The sequence below is a fragment of the Urocitellus parryii genome, chromosome 3 (genome assembly GCF_045843805.1).
Source record: "Urocitellus parryii isolate mUroPar1 chromosome 3, mUroPar1.hap1, whole genome shotgun sequence".
Lineage (NCBI taxonomy): Eukaryota > Metazoa > Chordata > Mammalia > Rodentia > Sciuridae > Urocitellus > Urocitellus parryii.
In genome coordinates, this window is record NC_135533.1 from 7,232,225 (window position 1) to 7,248,067 (window position 15,843).

At 44.4% G+C, this 15,843-nt stretch overlaps 1 protein-coding gene and 1 long non-coding RNA gene across 5 annotated transcripts in view; one reads left to right on the forward strand and one right to left on the reverse strand.

Annotated features, from left to right (window-relative positions):
- The window catches only part of Cul1 (cullin 1), an 83,411-nt gene extending 75,335 nt beyond the window's left edge, over positions 1–8,076 (reverse strand). For 2 of the 4 annotated variants that reach the window (XM_026411164.2, XM_026411165.2), the window contains exon 1: positions 7,512–7,666. The gene's annotated coding sequence lies outside the window, so the exon portion shown is untranslated. Of the gene's footprint in view, positions 1–7,511; positions 7,667–7,784; positions 7,876–7,998 lie in introns of those variants that run through there. The other 2 variants (XM_026411166.2, XM_026411167.2) reach the window with 2 other exon arrangements.
- An 815-nt stretch (positions 8,077–8,891) lies between these two features.
- The window catches only part of LOC144253636 (uncharacterized), a 36,670-nt gene continuing 29,718 nt past the window's right edge, over positions 8,892–15,843 (forward strand). The window contains exon 1 of the long non-coding RNA XR_013343323.1: positions 8,892–8,982. This is a non-coding gene — a long non-coding RNA (uncharacterized LOC144253636). The remainder of the gene's footprint in view (positions 8,983–15,843) is intronic.

The following is a 15,843-nucleotide window of genomic DNA, read 5'->3' on the forward strand; positions in this document are numbered from 1 at the left end:
AAAAAAACTCTGTAAGGGCAAAGTCACCTATACTTAGGACACAAACAAAGCTACTACTGAAAAGATGAACTTCAGGCAAAACTGTTCCAGAATCCCTAGGCCTGCCTTCCCTTCTGTCTCTCTTGGGTCACTTGTTGGAAGCAACCTCCTCTCGGTATCAGGTGCCCAGGTAGACTTTCATCAACATGTCAAATACAAGACACTCAAATTCAGTAGTCGACCTGATAACTAATGTCATAATACACTCCTATGCTGCAGGTCAAAATCTACTTTCAATCAGGACAGCAAAGATGGAATTCTGTTCAATATAAGGCATTTAAGAGCAGCAGAAAGTGGATAGCCAGCAGCTACTAAGTAACAAAAACATGGTCAGCAGGTCTTCAGGAGCACTCAGTGCTGAACACTCCACTAAGTGTCATCATATGAAGGAAGAATCTGCAAGTAAATTTTCTTTGATTTTTTTTTTCCTTTTAAAAATGGCATTGGGGATTGAACCCAGGGATGATCCATCTCTGATCTATATCCCCATCCCTTTTTATTTCTGAGTCTAAATTGTTGAGGCTGGACTTGAACTTGTGATCCACCTGCCTCAGCCTCCTGAGTCACTGGGATTATAGATATGCTCCATCATATCCAATCATTAATCTTTTAAAAATTTTTAATCTTTAAAATGCAGAAATCAGAAATCACCCTGGATTTTTTCATTTTTCACCCTCCCCCAAGCTGTATCTCCTAGTTCCCAAAGATACACTTGGGGTTTGGGGAGGAGGAAATGGCCTGGCCTTTACATCTATGCCTCAATCTCACTTTGGATTGCGGAGTCTGGTCTGTACTTTATTTGTCTCATGCAGGATTCCTAACCTTTCTGACCAGAGCAGACTCCTTCCATCTCACAGGAAGAGAGATCTGAGCTCTTTTGCCTTCTTCCTACACCCTGACTTGACATGCCCCTGAGGCAGATATAATTATATAGTATAAAATTTCTATGTGGCAAAGGCATTCCTCCCCCAATTTGGTGACAATGCTGTGTGCCTATTTTCCATAATTCCAACAGTATTCCTAATTTAAGCCATCTAGAGTAGCATTCTTAAGATAATCATTAGTGACCTTTCCAATTTAACAAGCTACAGAATTATGCCAAAGTAATTAACTTTCTAATTTTCAGCAACTTTATATTCTTAAACATAATGACATCAACTTTAAACATTCCATTTAAAATGCATGTCCTATCACTAGGAAGCAAAAAGGATAGGAAAGTCACAATGTCCCTAAAAAAGGGAAACTTCCACTCCAAAGGCAACTAATCAGCACCTAATCTCTTTTTAAAAATGGCATTGGGGATTGAACCCAGGGATGATCCACCTCTGATCTTTATCCCCCCATCCTTAAGTAAATCAATCAAAATGTAAATGAATTTCATTGTATTAAGACAACCTAGTGAAGGGTACCTAAGTACTGAAGGATTGCAATATGAGAAATGAATGGGAAGACAAAGGCAGACCTGACCACCAGAACCACAGGCTACCAGGTCAGACGTGTCATCTGTACAGCACACAGGAGCAACTACAGGTAAAGCAAGCACCATGTGCCGTCAGCATTAATAAGCAGAAGCTCTGCCTTGCCAGTGGTCCCTCTGCTTCTCTTTTCTTGGGATTTTCATTGTGAATTACCCAACGTTTCTGGGGATGTAGTTCAGAGGTGGAGCACCTGTCTAACATATGCAAAGCCCTAGGTTTGATACTTCGCAATGCAAAAGAAAAATCTGTCTACTGTATCATAAATACATCTGCACTATAGAAAATTGGAGGAAAGGGCTGGGGATGTGGCTCAAGCGGTAGCGCGCTCACCTGGCATGCATGCGGCCCGGGTTCGATTCTCAGCACCACATACAAAGATGTTGTGTCCACCGATAACTAAAAAATAAATATTAAAAAAATTCTCTCTCTCCCTCTCTCTCTTAAAAAAAAAAAAAAAGAAAATTGGAGGAAAAAATAAAAATAGCCCATAATCCCAATGCTCAAAGATATAATCAGATGCTAAAAAAAAAATTTTATTACATATGGCACCTTATAGCACTCATAAAATGCTCATTAAATATAGTATTATGGAAATACAAAGATTTATCTAAACAATACTAAATCATCCATAATAGCACAATAAGAAGATATTAAACAATAGCATACCCAGGACAGACTACTAATCTATGAATCACTTTTTAGTTTCTTAACTAAATCCTTAGAAGCACATTAGCTATTTCAAGGTACACACATATTTTTATGTAAGTTGTTCTTGCATATTTTGCTCCTGAAAAATCCTATTCGATTACTCTTTCTAGCAATGACTGGATTCATTTCTGCATATTCTCAACAGATATGGCTTATTTTAATAATCTTTGCTCCCCCTTCCCTCCAAAGAACCCCAGTATCTCATAGATCTGCATCTTGGGGAATACTGCTAGTAAAACTGAAGACTTTTTTCATGTTTCCTGCTCCTTGTATAAATTACCAGTCCTTCCTCCCTTTTTTTCCCAGGAGGCAGGGGACTATTTTATTGGTTTATAAGCCATCCTTTCATAGCTTGGAAAGTAAATTTGCTTGTAAGTGACTATTTTTCTCAGTTTGCTATTTGCCTTGTAATTCTTATAGGATTTTAACTTATGAAGTTTTATTACTCTAAAGTAGCCAAATGAATCTTCTCCTTTACTGTCTCTACTTTTGATGTTACAGTTATGTTATCTTCACCCTATTATCTTTTATAAGTATTTTAAATATTTTTTTAATTTAATATTTATTTTTTAGTTCTTGGCGGACACAACATCTTTGTATGTGGTGCTGAGGATCGAACCCGGGCCGCATGCATGCCAGGCGAGCGTGCTACCGCTTGAGCCACATCCCCAGCCCAGTATTTTAAATATTTTAAAAAATCATTTTAGGGCTGGGGTTGTGGCTCAGCGGCAGAGCGCTTGCCCAGCACGTGCAAGGCCTTGGGTTCGATCCTCAGCACCACATAAAAATAAATAAATAAAATAAAGGTATCTTGTCCAAATACAACTAAAAAATAAATATTTTTTAAAAATCATTTTAAATCACACAAGTTCACCATCCTGAAATCATAACTATTTTTCTGCCTTAAATACTTTCACTAAAGCAGACACATTTTACCCGTGTTTAAATGGCTACACCCATTTCATAATGTTTTCTAAACTATTATGATATAGGTCTGCTCCACATGATAAATTCCATAGTGATGATCAGATATCAATCCTTCAAATATTTTCATTTTAAAGGTAAATCTCGTTAATATTTTAGTTCATTATCTAACAAAACAACTTCCACCTTATAAATCAATCAGATGGAGCCCTTGTTAAAGGTCAAGCCCTGGGATACTATTTCATTCTAACTGGGGATTCACCACCTTTCCAGCCCTGGCCTTCACCAGAGAAGTTTCTGCTCCTACATTCTAAACAAAGGGTTAAGCCATAGTACCTGAACTTCATAGAGCTTTGTAAAGATTTCAAGTGAGGGATGTTCAAAAATGTTGACATTAGTAGCACGCTAGGCACAGGGGCCAGACACCATCCCTGTCCTACAGGGCAGTCTAGAGGGAGAAATCACCGAGTACTATCAGAAGTGTGAATGCTGAGACAGTAAAACAGGCAGGACCCCAGGAACCTGGGAAGGCTCCTAATGGGCAAGCTTCCAAGAGATGGCAACCTTGAACTGTCAGCTATAGGAAGGGGGGATGGAAGAGAGACACAAACAAAGTTCAGGGAATGGAACCGCAATCACGCAGAAACATGGCCTGGAAGCAAGGGAGAGCAAAACCATGCTACCTGGTTCAAGCTTCCCAAGGGAACAATCAAAATGACTATCAAACCTAGGGGTCACAACTCTGCTTGTCAACTGTATATATGATACATTACCTTCTATGAGGTAGTTTTTCCAGTGTTGCTGTTCCTGTTAAAAAGTTGTGACTTTCCCATGGGATCCATATACTCTGAGGGCCTAAAGAAACCTTAAACAGTATCAATTAAAAGCTATTTCATTTTACACATGAAGAAATACAGGCCTAGCAAAGTTAGGCTCAAACTAGACTCCATGTCTTTTCACCCAAACAAAAATAAAGGAATAAGTACCCTCCCCATGCAGGTTTTTTTAGACACTAGAAAATCTGTGTGAATAAAAAATTGAAGTCATAAGTGTTGCAATAATTCCGTATGTAGTGTACATTAGTAAATGTACCTATTACTAGCTTAAAGTCCTTGATAATAAAGGTTTTATCCAAACTCACTTAATTCTTCATTTAATGCTCATTTCTTGACTTTTTTTTTTTTTTTTTTTTTAAGATACCAGGGATTGAACTCAGGGGCACTTGACCATAAGCCACACCCCAGCCCCATTTTGTATTTTATTTTGAGAAAAGGTCTCACTGAGTTGCTTAGTGCCTCGATTTTGCTGAGGCTGACTTTGAACTCACAATCTCCTGCCTCAGCCTCCAGAGCCATTGGGATTACAGGCCTGCACCACCATACAGGCTCATTTCTTGGTTTTGAAACAAACAAAAAAACACCTTACTGAAAATCTACTAATAATTTTTAAAAGGCAAGGTAAATTTAGTATTGGTCTTTAAAATAAATGGCCACCACCGTTTTCTCCAGGCATAGCTAAAAGATCAGTTCAAAAAGAAGCCACTAGATTCCAAAAGACATCTTTTCCCAGAGTGATTCAATAGCAAAGGGCAGAAAGGCCATGCTTTGGAAGCTAGAGGGTTGAAACTTTACGAAATACAAACACAGTCAAAAGATGTTGGGCCCTAATTATTAAAATTTGAAGAATGGAAAACAACTCCTCAATTTAAAGTACATTAACCTAAATTTTCCATGCTGAAGGGAAGGCACACCATTTCTGCCCCTGGGTATAATGGGAATGAAAAGGTCCTCAGGACCCAGTGGGACTTCTTGCAGACTAGTCACACCCCTGGGCTGGCCTCCTTCCCAACAGGGAAGAACCTCAACTACCAAACTGCTTTGCTCCAAAGGCAAGGCAAGGCTGTGGGGGTGAAGTGGGGGTGTTTTGTTTAAACACACACACACACACACACACACACACACACAAGTAAAAATCTATACCTTAAAACAAGTTTTATGAAAGTTTCACAAGTTGTTTTTTTCTCACTTCCCTGGATTTCCACAGTTAAAGAAAACCTGAACACTATTCTCTTAGGGCGCTCAAGTAGATACTAGGGAGAGGGAGTGTGGAAAATGAGAAAGGTGACAAATGCTTCTCTCTTAAGCAGCATGTAATAGGGGCTGGGGCTGTAGCTCAATGGCAGAGTGTTTCCTGTGAGGCACTGGGTTTGATCCTTAGCACCAAATAAAAATAAATAAAATAAAGGTATTCTATCCATCTACAACGAAAAAAATTTAAAGCACATAAATAATAGTTTGCACTTTAAACTATCTTAAATACAGCAATTATGTTTTCTGTAGCAAAATCAGAGCAAAAGGCAAACATTGGGATTAAATTAGAAAGTTCCTTCATTCAACAAAACAATACCGAGGTATATTACTCCGGGAGTGCAAAAATAAGTAAAGAATATCCCCTATTTTCTCAATGAATTCACAGCCTGGATTGTGTATGGGAAATAAGTCCTCCTTAACAATCAAGACTAAGTTAATTGTAGCTGGAAGGTAGTACTTAGTAGGGGCAGAGGAGTTCAAGTAATGTGTATGGAGGTGGGGCAGAATAGGCTCAGCATTTGTCTGGGCCTATGAGGACATGAGCAAGGTACTCTCAAAGAGGGAGGGTGGATCATCTAAACTGGTGGAAAAACCATAGTGTATCTAAAATTGGTTGCAAAATAGTTTTTAAAAGATGATGCCAATGAGAAAAAAAGTTTTTAACATTTTTAGAAAGCAACTCAGCCATCCCTCTCAAACTAAATGAGCACTCTCCTGAAACCTCCAAAAATGGGCATAATAAGAGTTAAAGCAAGCCAGTCTTGTGTTTGCAGGCTTGGGAATTTGAAATTCAATGCCATTATCTCCAATTGCCCTGGAAAGCAACAAATGGAATGGTCAAGGAAGAGTTTTCTAATATCCCTAAACCTTAAAAAAAAAAATCATATCCTACTTTTCTTAAACAAAAGTAGTGGGTTTTACTTTTTAAATATCAAGTAGTACTGTGCTACATAAAATACATAAAACCCTGGGACATCAGAAAATCCGGTAAATTCTCGTACCCCTCAAAACGAAATGCTAAAGTTAAAACGGTATACTTAGGTTCATACGGTTATACTTACGGTTATGCTTACGTTCATGAGCGAGCAGCTCATGACTTAAAAAGTATAAGCGCATATCGAAAACTGCCTGACCATTTACTCCCCTCTTAACTATTTTAATGCCACTACAGGAAAGAGCAATTACAGAGCAAATACTTGGGTACGCTGACTGCAATTCAGTACTTGTGCCTTTACCACTAACCCCTACTAGGAACTAAAAGCAACAACAGTGACCCAGAGGGAAAAGCGAATCCTCTTTTGGGCAAAGCTAGTGGGAAACCTCTTAACTTTGGAGGTTAATCTCTGGGGAACGTGTAAAAGCATTCCAATCCGAATTATCTTAGGTCTACACTGCACCGCATTACACAGGTGACAGAAAGAGGGGCCTCCCAGGCCTGGGAATGAAGGTGCACGACCCGGGGCCCGGAGACCCCTACTCCCCGCGGCCTGGCTCGGCGCCCGGTTACCTCCGGGGTCAGAGCGCGCGCTCCCGCCGGGACCGGGGGCGCGCCGAGGCCGTGGCGCAGGGCCCGGCCCGACTCAGGAGCGCTGGGGGGCTCCGTCCCGTTGGGCCGCCGCACTCGCATCCCTGCGCGCCCGCCGCGGCCCGCTCCCCAGGAGAACGGGGCAAAAGGACGACTATTACCCAATAATAGCGCCGTGCACCGTCGCAACAATGCGAGCGGGGGACCCAGGGGCCGCGGACACGGGACCGGAAAGCCGGAGCGCCCGGCGCGGCTCGGCGGCTGCTCCTGCGCGCGAGCCCGGGCTCCTGGAGAGCATGAGTCCCGCTGCGAGCGTGACCTGCGCGGGCGAGGGGGAAAGGGCGCGCGTCCGGGCGTCCCGCGGGGGTCGCCGCACGAGGCGAGGCGCGGACGCCGAGCCGCCCGCGGCTGGGAAAGGCCGGAGCCGCCCGGCCGCCGCGGCTGGGGCGATGAATCGGGCTTTTTCCCAGTGCGTAGCCGGGCCTGGCGGCTGCGAGCCCAAACCCAAAATCCGAGGCCCCGCCAGGCCCGAGTCGGCCTGCCCGGTGACTCAGGGCCGGGGCCCGCTCGCCGCCCTCCGCCCACGAGTCCCCCGGCCCAGTCGCCATTCCGCCCCGCCGCGGCGCGGGCCTGGCCCGGCGCCTGCGCTCGGCAGCCGCGGCCCCAGTCACTGCGACACCGCGGCTCGGGCCGGGCCTGCGCCGCCGCAGCCGCCGCCGCTGGGCCCCGGCGGCCGCCGGCACTCACCCGCGTCTCCCGGGTGCCCCCAAGGCTCCGGCGACGTGTCCGCTTGCTCGCTGGGCCCGGGCCCCGAGAAACCCCGTCCCGCCAAGGTCTGGCTGCGTCCCTCAGCCGCCCGGGCTGCCCCGCCTGGAGCTGCGTGCGACACGGCGCCCGCCTCCGCCTCCTCCCCTGCCCGCCCGCCGGCCCTCCTCCCGCCGCCGCCGCCGCCGCCGCCTGCACCACGCAACCTCCGCCCTCTCGCCTTTCCTGCGCGGCTCCCCGCCCTCCCGGCCTCACCGGCTCCGGCGACCGCGGGAGAGGCCGTGGGGGAGGGCCGGAACGCACCGCCATCGGCGTCCGGAGAGGGGGAGCCGGGAAACCGCCGCCGCCATCGCCCCGCTCGCCCGAGGCGCGGGAGGGGCCCGGAAACCTCCCTCCCGCCCGCCCGCCCGCCGCGGCCGGCGACCCGGCTGGCCCTCGGCGGCGGCCCCGCTCGTGGGGCGCTGCCTACCTGCGAGCCGCGGCCCCTGCCCGGGCGCCCGGCCGTCCCGCGCGGCGCGCCGGATCCGCCGCCGGGTTTTGCAGCTGCCCCCACCGCCGGGCCACCTCTGGAGGCCGGGTTCCCGCCACTTCGGACCTCTCGATTGGGCTGACCTTGGGCGGGGGGCTCCGGGTCCGGGAGAAACTTCCCGAAGGAGAGGGACTTCCGCCGCCCCTGCGCGCACACAGCCCGAGCTGGCAAGGGACGCAGCTGCACCCAGCCATGTGCCTCCGCTCCGGGCGACAGACCCCGGCCGAGCCGAGGAAGCCCGAGACTCGCAGAAAGGGGCCAGGCTCCGAGAGCCGCGCCGGGCCCTGACCCCGCACCTGCCCGCCGCCGGGCCGCCAGAGACCCGGGCTCACCTGCAAGTGTGTGTCCCGCCTTTTCTAACGCTTTCTCCAAAAGGACTGAACCAGGCTTCCCTCTCTCAACTCTTTAGCCGACTCATTTTTGGCAAGTTTTAACAAAAACTCAGCTTACCCTTAGTCTCCGTCAGAAGAGATGGTGGCTAGACTTGGAGGCTTTGATGACACAAAGGGGTGGCCTGCGCTGTTACTGGGAGAATCGTTTTCACGTGTAGTCGGAAGTGGTTACTATCACTGGTTGGAAATTAAATCATGATGGGGGCTTTGGAATGTTCAAACTAGGTGGGAATTTTGGCAGCACGACTAGCCAGTGGGCTTCCTGTGGTGACGAGCTGGGGAGAGAGTGGACTTAGCCCGTACCTAGGTGGAGGCAGGTGCTCCGATGCCCTGGCTCCGCGATTCCATGGACAGGAGCAGGGCAGGAGTTCAGATAGCCCGTCGTCTGGGTCAGACATGTGGCGGATGCGACTTCCTGTTCTCTGCAAACTAGAACACTGCTGCGGAGACCCCCTGCCAGAGCAGGGGGCGGCCCAGGGTCCTCGCTGTGTCCTAAGTAACTTGGGTTTCTTGCAGAAGAAACATCCCACTGGTATGTAGTCCCTTGGATAGAAATGTGGCTTTTGTCAACTTTTGTTAAGTATCTTTAGAGATATTTTTTTGTGGGTGGCTGGGAATGTCAATCCCTGGTAGAGTGCTTGCAAGCATGTGTGAGGCCTTGGGTTCAAGCCCCAGTAGCTTCCCCCCCCCCCACCACCAAAAAAAAGTATTGTTGTATTTACCTGTGTCCAAATTATATGATTCTTCAATTAATGCTGGAGTTTTAAAATGGAAGGCTTATCGGATTTATTCCTGTGGACAACGCCATCCCATGTGCATATGGTCGTTTTGTTTTGTACTGGGAATTGAGCCAAGGGCACTCTACCACCGAGCTACATTCACAGCCTTTTTAAAAAAAATTTTTTTTTTAATTGAAACAGAGTCTCCCTAAATTGCTGAGGCTGCCCTTGAACTTTCAATCCCTCTGCCTCAGCCTTCTGAGTCACTGGGATTACAGGCGCATGCCACTGTGCTCAGCAACATATAGGTTTTTAAATATCCCAATCTCTGCCCTTTGCTGGAACCTCTGTGTCCCTCATCTCCATCTTCTCTAAGCCCTCTCCTCCCACCTTACCATACTATGTGATCTTTTCCGTGACTTCCCACAGCTGAATATGGGAGCTGAGTGGGTTAATGTTTCCTTACCTTCTGTTTGTCCTTAGTTAGTACTTAGCCCAGCAGCATACCCTCTCCCCTTCTCACTGCCCTCATCCTGATTTCTAACGCTCTCTCCTTTACTCTCCACCTGTCTGTACTGTTCCTCTTAGCAGCTAGACTTATTTGATCTACTCATGACCACTTCACAACCAGATTGTGTCTACTCTGGGCATATAAGCTGGCCTCTTACCCATCAGGACAAGACCATGTGTTCTCTTTCCACTCAGAATCTCCTTCCCTTGTCTTTCTCCCGTATCTCATAAATCCATGTCTCTTAGATGACCCAAAGTTTGGAAGTATTCTTAATTTTTTAAAAATTTTTATTAGTTATTGATGGACCTTTATTTATTTATTTGTTTATATATGGTGCTAAGAACCGAACCCAGTGCCTCACACATGCTAGGCAAGTACTCTACCAACCACAGCCCCCGGAAGGATTTTTTTTTAAATATTTATTTAGTTGTAGATGAACACAGTATCTTTATGTATTTTTTATGCAGTGGTGAGGATTGAATCCAGTGCCTCCTACATGTGAGGCAAGCACTTTACCACTGAGCTACAGCCTCAGCCCCAAGGAAGGATTCTTAATTTAATGTCAGAATCAAAGTTCAAAACAGTCTTAAAAGAATAGAATATTAGACCAAAACCAGTGAAAGAAAATATCACTTTACAAGTCTAAAATATGATGTAGTTGGAAAAAATCTCAAGTTTTAGATTTAGGTGGACCTTGGTTTCAACCCAGACTCAAAATTTTTTTGGTCAAGTTCAGTGAACTGTAAATTGAGGATAAAAAGTATCTACCTCTCAAGGGTGTTATTCCATTATAATCTTGGATCATTCATTGTTAGCTCCCTTCCCTTCCTCATTTTCCACAGAGTGGAGGCCCATGGGCATCTCTGTTGATACTCATAACATTCACATTTTCTAAGTCATACAGGCCTGGAAAGCAACTCAAAACCCTGACCCATTCACCTGGCATCCCAGAACCATTGCCAACCCAGGGAAATCCTTTGTTTATTTTGGCTCAGTCTTCAAGGACATCATCATTATCACACCTGTTTTCCAGTGAAAAAACCCAAGGCTCAGAGGTGTTAGGGAATTTGCTCCAAATCACCAAGCTCAGTCCTTGGCATAACCTGACCTGAGTGTGTCCACTATGTTATAAGACACTTTCTTCCACTGGTATCATTGCTTTAATCTTTCAAATGGTTTTCCCAGTTCTGGTATATCCCCTATCCTTTCCCCTACATAGTAACAACTGTAGATTATTCCTTTAAACTGAAACCTTCATTACTTCGTTGTCCTTTTAAAATTCAGTGGCTCCCCATTGTTGATAGGGTTCAGACCAAGTTCTGGCCCATCACTTAAGGTTTTATATCTTGTCCTAGCTTACTTTTCCAATTGTATTAGTTCCCAGATACCTCCTAAAAGGAATTCTCGGCTCCATCCAATCCCATTGGACACGCTCATGGCCCATGCGTTCCAGCCTTGAATCACCACTGGTGAATGCTTGCTTCCCTTTGAACCCTTAGTAAATAGATACAGTTCCTGCCTTCTCATTTCTATCTCAAGAATCACGCTTGCTTTTCAAGATCCTGCTCCCTTTCCCTCCCAGGAAGCCCATCTGCTTTTTGACCTCTCCCTCACTGCCAACTCTCACTTGTGCCTCCCCTCCCCCCACACCTGAACAGTACTGGGGTTTCAACCAGAGCCTCATACATGCTAAGTTAGTGCTCTACCACTGAGCTATATTCCCGACTCTTTAAATTTTATTTTGAGACTAAGTGGCTGAGGCTGGCCTCAAACTTGCAATTCCCCTGCCTCAGGCTTCAGGGTGGCTGGGTTTTCAGGTGAGTGCCACCAGCAGGTATGCCCCTGGCCTTCCATTGTGCACTTTAAACTAGGAGGTCTGTGCTTGGGGAGAAGGGCTGTTCCCTGAAGTGCCCCAGCCACTGCAGCATTGTGCCTGGAGAACACTGCAGCTTGTCCAGAGCATGTTTGTTTACTCCTAAATCAAAGGGCACTGAGTCACTTGCCTGGCCCTAGGAGCCATTATTTTTCAGACCCAGGCAAGGAAATAACCATCCAATGCAAAGTAAATCGATTTAACAGGATGGTCTCCAACCTGACTTTGCTTTAGAATCCCTTGATTCTGAGAGACAATATTCCAGGGGCCCTATTCCAGACCCAGTAAATCAAAATTGGGTGGGAAAGAGCAGGAAGGGGATTTGAAATTGCCAGAATTCATAGCTTGACTTCACTACTCATTAACTGGGTAACTTTGAGCAAGTTACATAAATTCTCCATGCCTCAAAAGATGATGGTAGTATTTCAGGCTGGCGACGTAGCTCAGGGGTAGAGCGCTTTGCTTGCCCAGTGTGCATGAGGTACTGGGTTCAAGTCCTAGCACCACAAAAATTTAAAATTTAAAAAATTATTTCATAAAGAGTTTCTAAAAAATGAAACAATAATATTACTGCTGCTAGTGACGATGATTCTGTGATGACTTAAGGCCAGTCTGGTGAACCCAGTTGGCAACCACTGAGTTAAGGAACCATTCCCACTCCTTCCCCTGCTAGAGTTTAAAGCTTTCAGAATTAAGCATTATGATATATTCCAATAAACTTTGTTTTTGAAATAGTGTAATTAAGAAAGAGGGGCTGGGTTTGTAGCTCAATTGGTAGAGGGTTTGCCTCGCATGTGTGGGTTCCATCCTCAGCAACACATAAAAATGAATAAAATAAAGGTATTGTATCTGTCTACAACTAAAAAAATATTTTTAAAAAAGAATGAGGATTTTTTTGTATGCACAATTTTATTATAAATCTTAAATATATACTAATATATTAATATAATTATTAATATATAATTAATATAAATATATACATTTATATTAATATGTAAATGTTGTACAAAATACAACATTCCCCAAAACCCAAAATTTATTATTGGTACTAATTCCTAAAGGTTTGCTGTGTTACCACAAATCAAGAAACCACAAAATATTTCAAAGCATTTAACATCAGAAGTTTTAAACCCGAACTGTGTGTAGTAATCCCTTAAAAACAAACAAAAAAACTGCAACCTGTTTTGTTTTTGTTTTTTGTACCAGGGGCATTTAAACACTGAGCCACAACTGCAGCCCTTTTTATTTTTTTATTTTTAGATGGGGGTCTCACTAAGTTGCTGAGGATTTCACTAAATACAGCCTGAATTAAAAAAAAAAAAAATTTTCTCTACAAAGAATCTTATCAGCTATACAAAGATCAGTAGCTTTTACTGTTACTTTTGTTTTCTCTGCAGTACTTGGGACTGGACCCATGGCTTTGGGCATGCGAGGCAAGTACTACCTCTGAGCTATATCCCCTGTTCTAAAAATCAGTTTTTATACTGAAGCAAGTATCAGCTGCACTCGAACTCCCCTTCTTCACTGTGGCCTTAGTGCAGACACACACCATGCCCTCAGTACAGGACAGCCCGTGTTCATCTTCAACCTCTTCCTCCTCCTCTGGTGCCTTCTCCTTTGAGCCTGTTCCCCTGCCCAGCCCTTTCTTCTTACCTCACTCTCGCCTCTGGCTCAGTATGCAGCAATGTGCTTTAATATTTCCCCTTTAGCTTAGCTCTTTCTGCTTATCTGGATGATTCTCATTGGTGGATTGTTCCAGACACATTTCACCCAATTTTTTTTTGCAGCATCCACAATGGAGAGGTCTGGGTGTCTCCTCTGATCTTTGGGCAATGTTCAGAGCAAAACAGAAAGAAGGCAGATGGTGGTCTTTTGAGAACATCAGATCTTTTTTTATCACCTTTGGGAGGAACGTAATTTCCCATCTCCCTGACATAGTAACTTTGTCACTTTTCCCCATATCTTTGAACTTTAACTTTTCCTTTACAGACATGAGCTTCCATTTTTCTGAACATTTCTTGGAGAATTCATTGAAATTGAAAAGGAGTCTGGGTATTTCTTCTTTTGGCATATGAAGACATTTTGCCCCTCTCCTCCCCTGTGGTGACAGAATGGTGCCTGGTGTGAGCTTTTCCTCAGAATCCCCCAGAGGGGCCGGATCCAACAGAGGTGCTTCACTTGACAATCCCAGTATGAAACAGTTTCCAGATTTCTTAATTAAATGTTTTTTTAATCCATATCATGAAATGTACATTATTCACGATTTTTAAAAATCTGGTTCCTCTTAGAAAAATAGCTGTACATAAGTTGTAACTGTGTAATTCAACCAGGTAAGTGTTCAGAAGAAACAGGAAAAACATGAAGCAGTGTTTTTCTTCCATTTCAAAGAGCCATAAACTGGTTTTGAAGAAGCAAGTGTTTAAATCTTCCATGTTAATTCATTAGAAAAAAAAAATCATAGCTCATTTTGGCCCATCAAATGCCAAAGAAACAAGATTTTAATGATATTTAGAGGTAACTAGATGTGAAATATGAAGCAGAAACTTACCAAAGTCAAACAATCCTCATGGGGAACACAAAATTGGTAGACCTCACCTTCCCAACTCTAAGAATTTCTTTCCTTTTTTTTTTTTTTTCTGAGAGACAGGCTCTGGCTACAAGGTCCAGGCTGACCTCCAACGCTCCACTCAAGTGATTCCCCGCTTCAGCCTCCCAACTTGCTGAGACTGCAGGTGCTGCCACCACACCCAGCTCTCAGTTTCTGACTTCTAAATCACTTATTCAAGCAAATACACAAAGGGCTTGTTTTTATTGCTAGAATACACAAACAATTCCTAATTAGCATTTCTGAAGAACGCAAATTGTTCTGAGAGGGTAAGAGGGCTTGGTGGTCATTTGTACTTTAGCACCAACAAGTTGAATCATATTGCCTTCTTAGGATCAGTAAAACCTAAAAATGCAAAAAGTTTGGAGCAAAAAGTTTTGCAGAAATATTGAGAGCCTCAGGGAAGGTTGAAAACCTCAGGTCAGAGGTTCAGGGAAGAGGAGACTTCAGCAAAAGAAGGGAAGACTGGAAAGGCACTGAAAGATTTAGAAATTTAATACCTAGTTTCAGATGTCACATGTTTCTGGTCCTGTGCCTCATGTTTTGGAACCTAGAAAATACTATTGTCAGTCCTGAATTAAGTGGTCTTTGGAGGTCCATCCTGCGGGACCTAAACACCATCTAACATTGGATTAGGTTGGATCACATGAGATTGTAATTCATTTTCAAATGGTTCAACTGTCTCCATGAGAAACCAGAGTTCCAGAAATTGTCCTAAAATCTCTCCTTATTTAAGGAAGCTCTCTCTGACCCTTCATACCTCAACCACCCATATTGGAACTAGGTGTCTATCTTTGTGATTCTCTTGCATCCTGTGTCTGTTCTCAATGAAGAATTTTTTTTTTTTTAAAGAGAGAGTGAGAGAGGGGGGAGAGAGAGAGAGAGAGAGAGAATTTTTAATATTTATTTTTTTTTAGTTCTCGGCGGACACAACATCTTTGTTGGTATGTGGTGCTGAGGATCGAACCCGGGCCGCACGAATGCCAAGCGAGCGCGCTACCGCTGAGCCACATCTCCAGCCCCCTCAATGAAGAATTTATCTTCTTGCATTTAATTGTTCCCTTGTCTATCTCCAACTCCCTCATAGATTGTGAGCCCCTTGATTTCAGAGACAGTCTTTTGTTACTATATCCACTGCGTTTAGCATAGCTCGTGGCACATAGTAGAGGAATGACTAGAATCCAATTTATGCATTAGTTGGAATTGCTTGAATTATGAAACACAGTCATTTCACTTTCCTTCTCAAAGGCCTTTAATAATTCCCTGTTCCCTACTGAAAAAACCACAAACTCCTCAATCCTAACCTTGAAACATCATCTAAAATTTGATTCCAATGGATAAATTCTTCCAGATTGTCCCCTTTAATTTCTAATAGATATCACAATAGATCCAAACTGGATCCTGGGAATGCCTGATTGGCCCCAAGCATTCTCTCATGCAACTCCACCTTCCATATAAGCTGCTCTTCCCCAGCCACTGCTTACCCCAGTAGAATCCATCCCAGAAGGATGCATGAATGCAATCTCCTTAGCAAAATCCTCTCCTGCTCCTCAATAAGATGTGAATTTCATTTCTCTTCTTGCACAGGTAGGTTTCTTGAAGACATTTTAAAATAGATTTAAATAGAACCACTAGTTAGGGTTCTCCAGAGAAACAAAATCAATAGAGATGGATGGATCCATTAA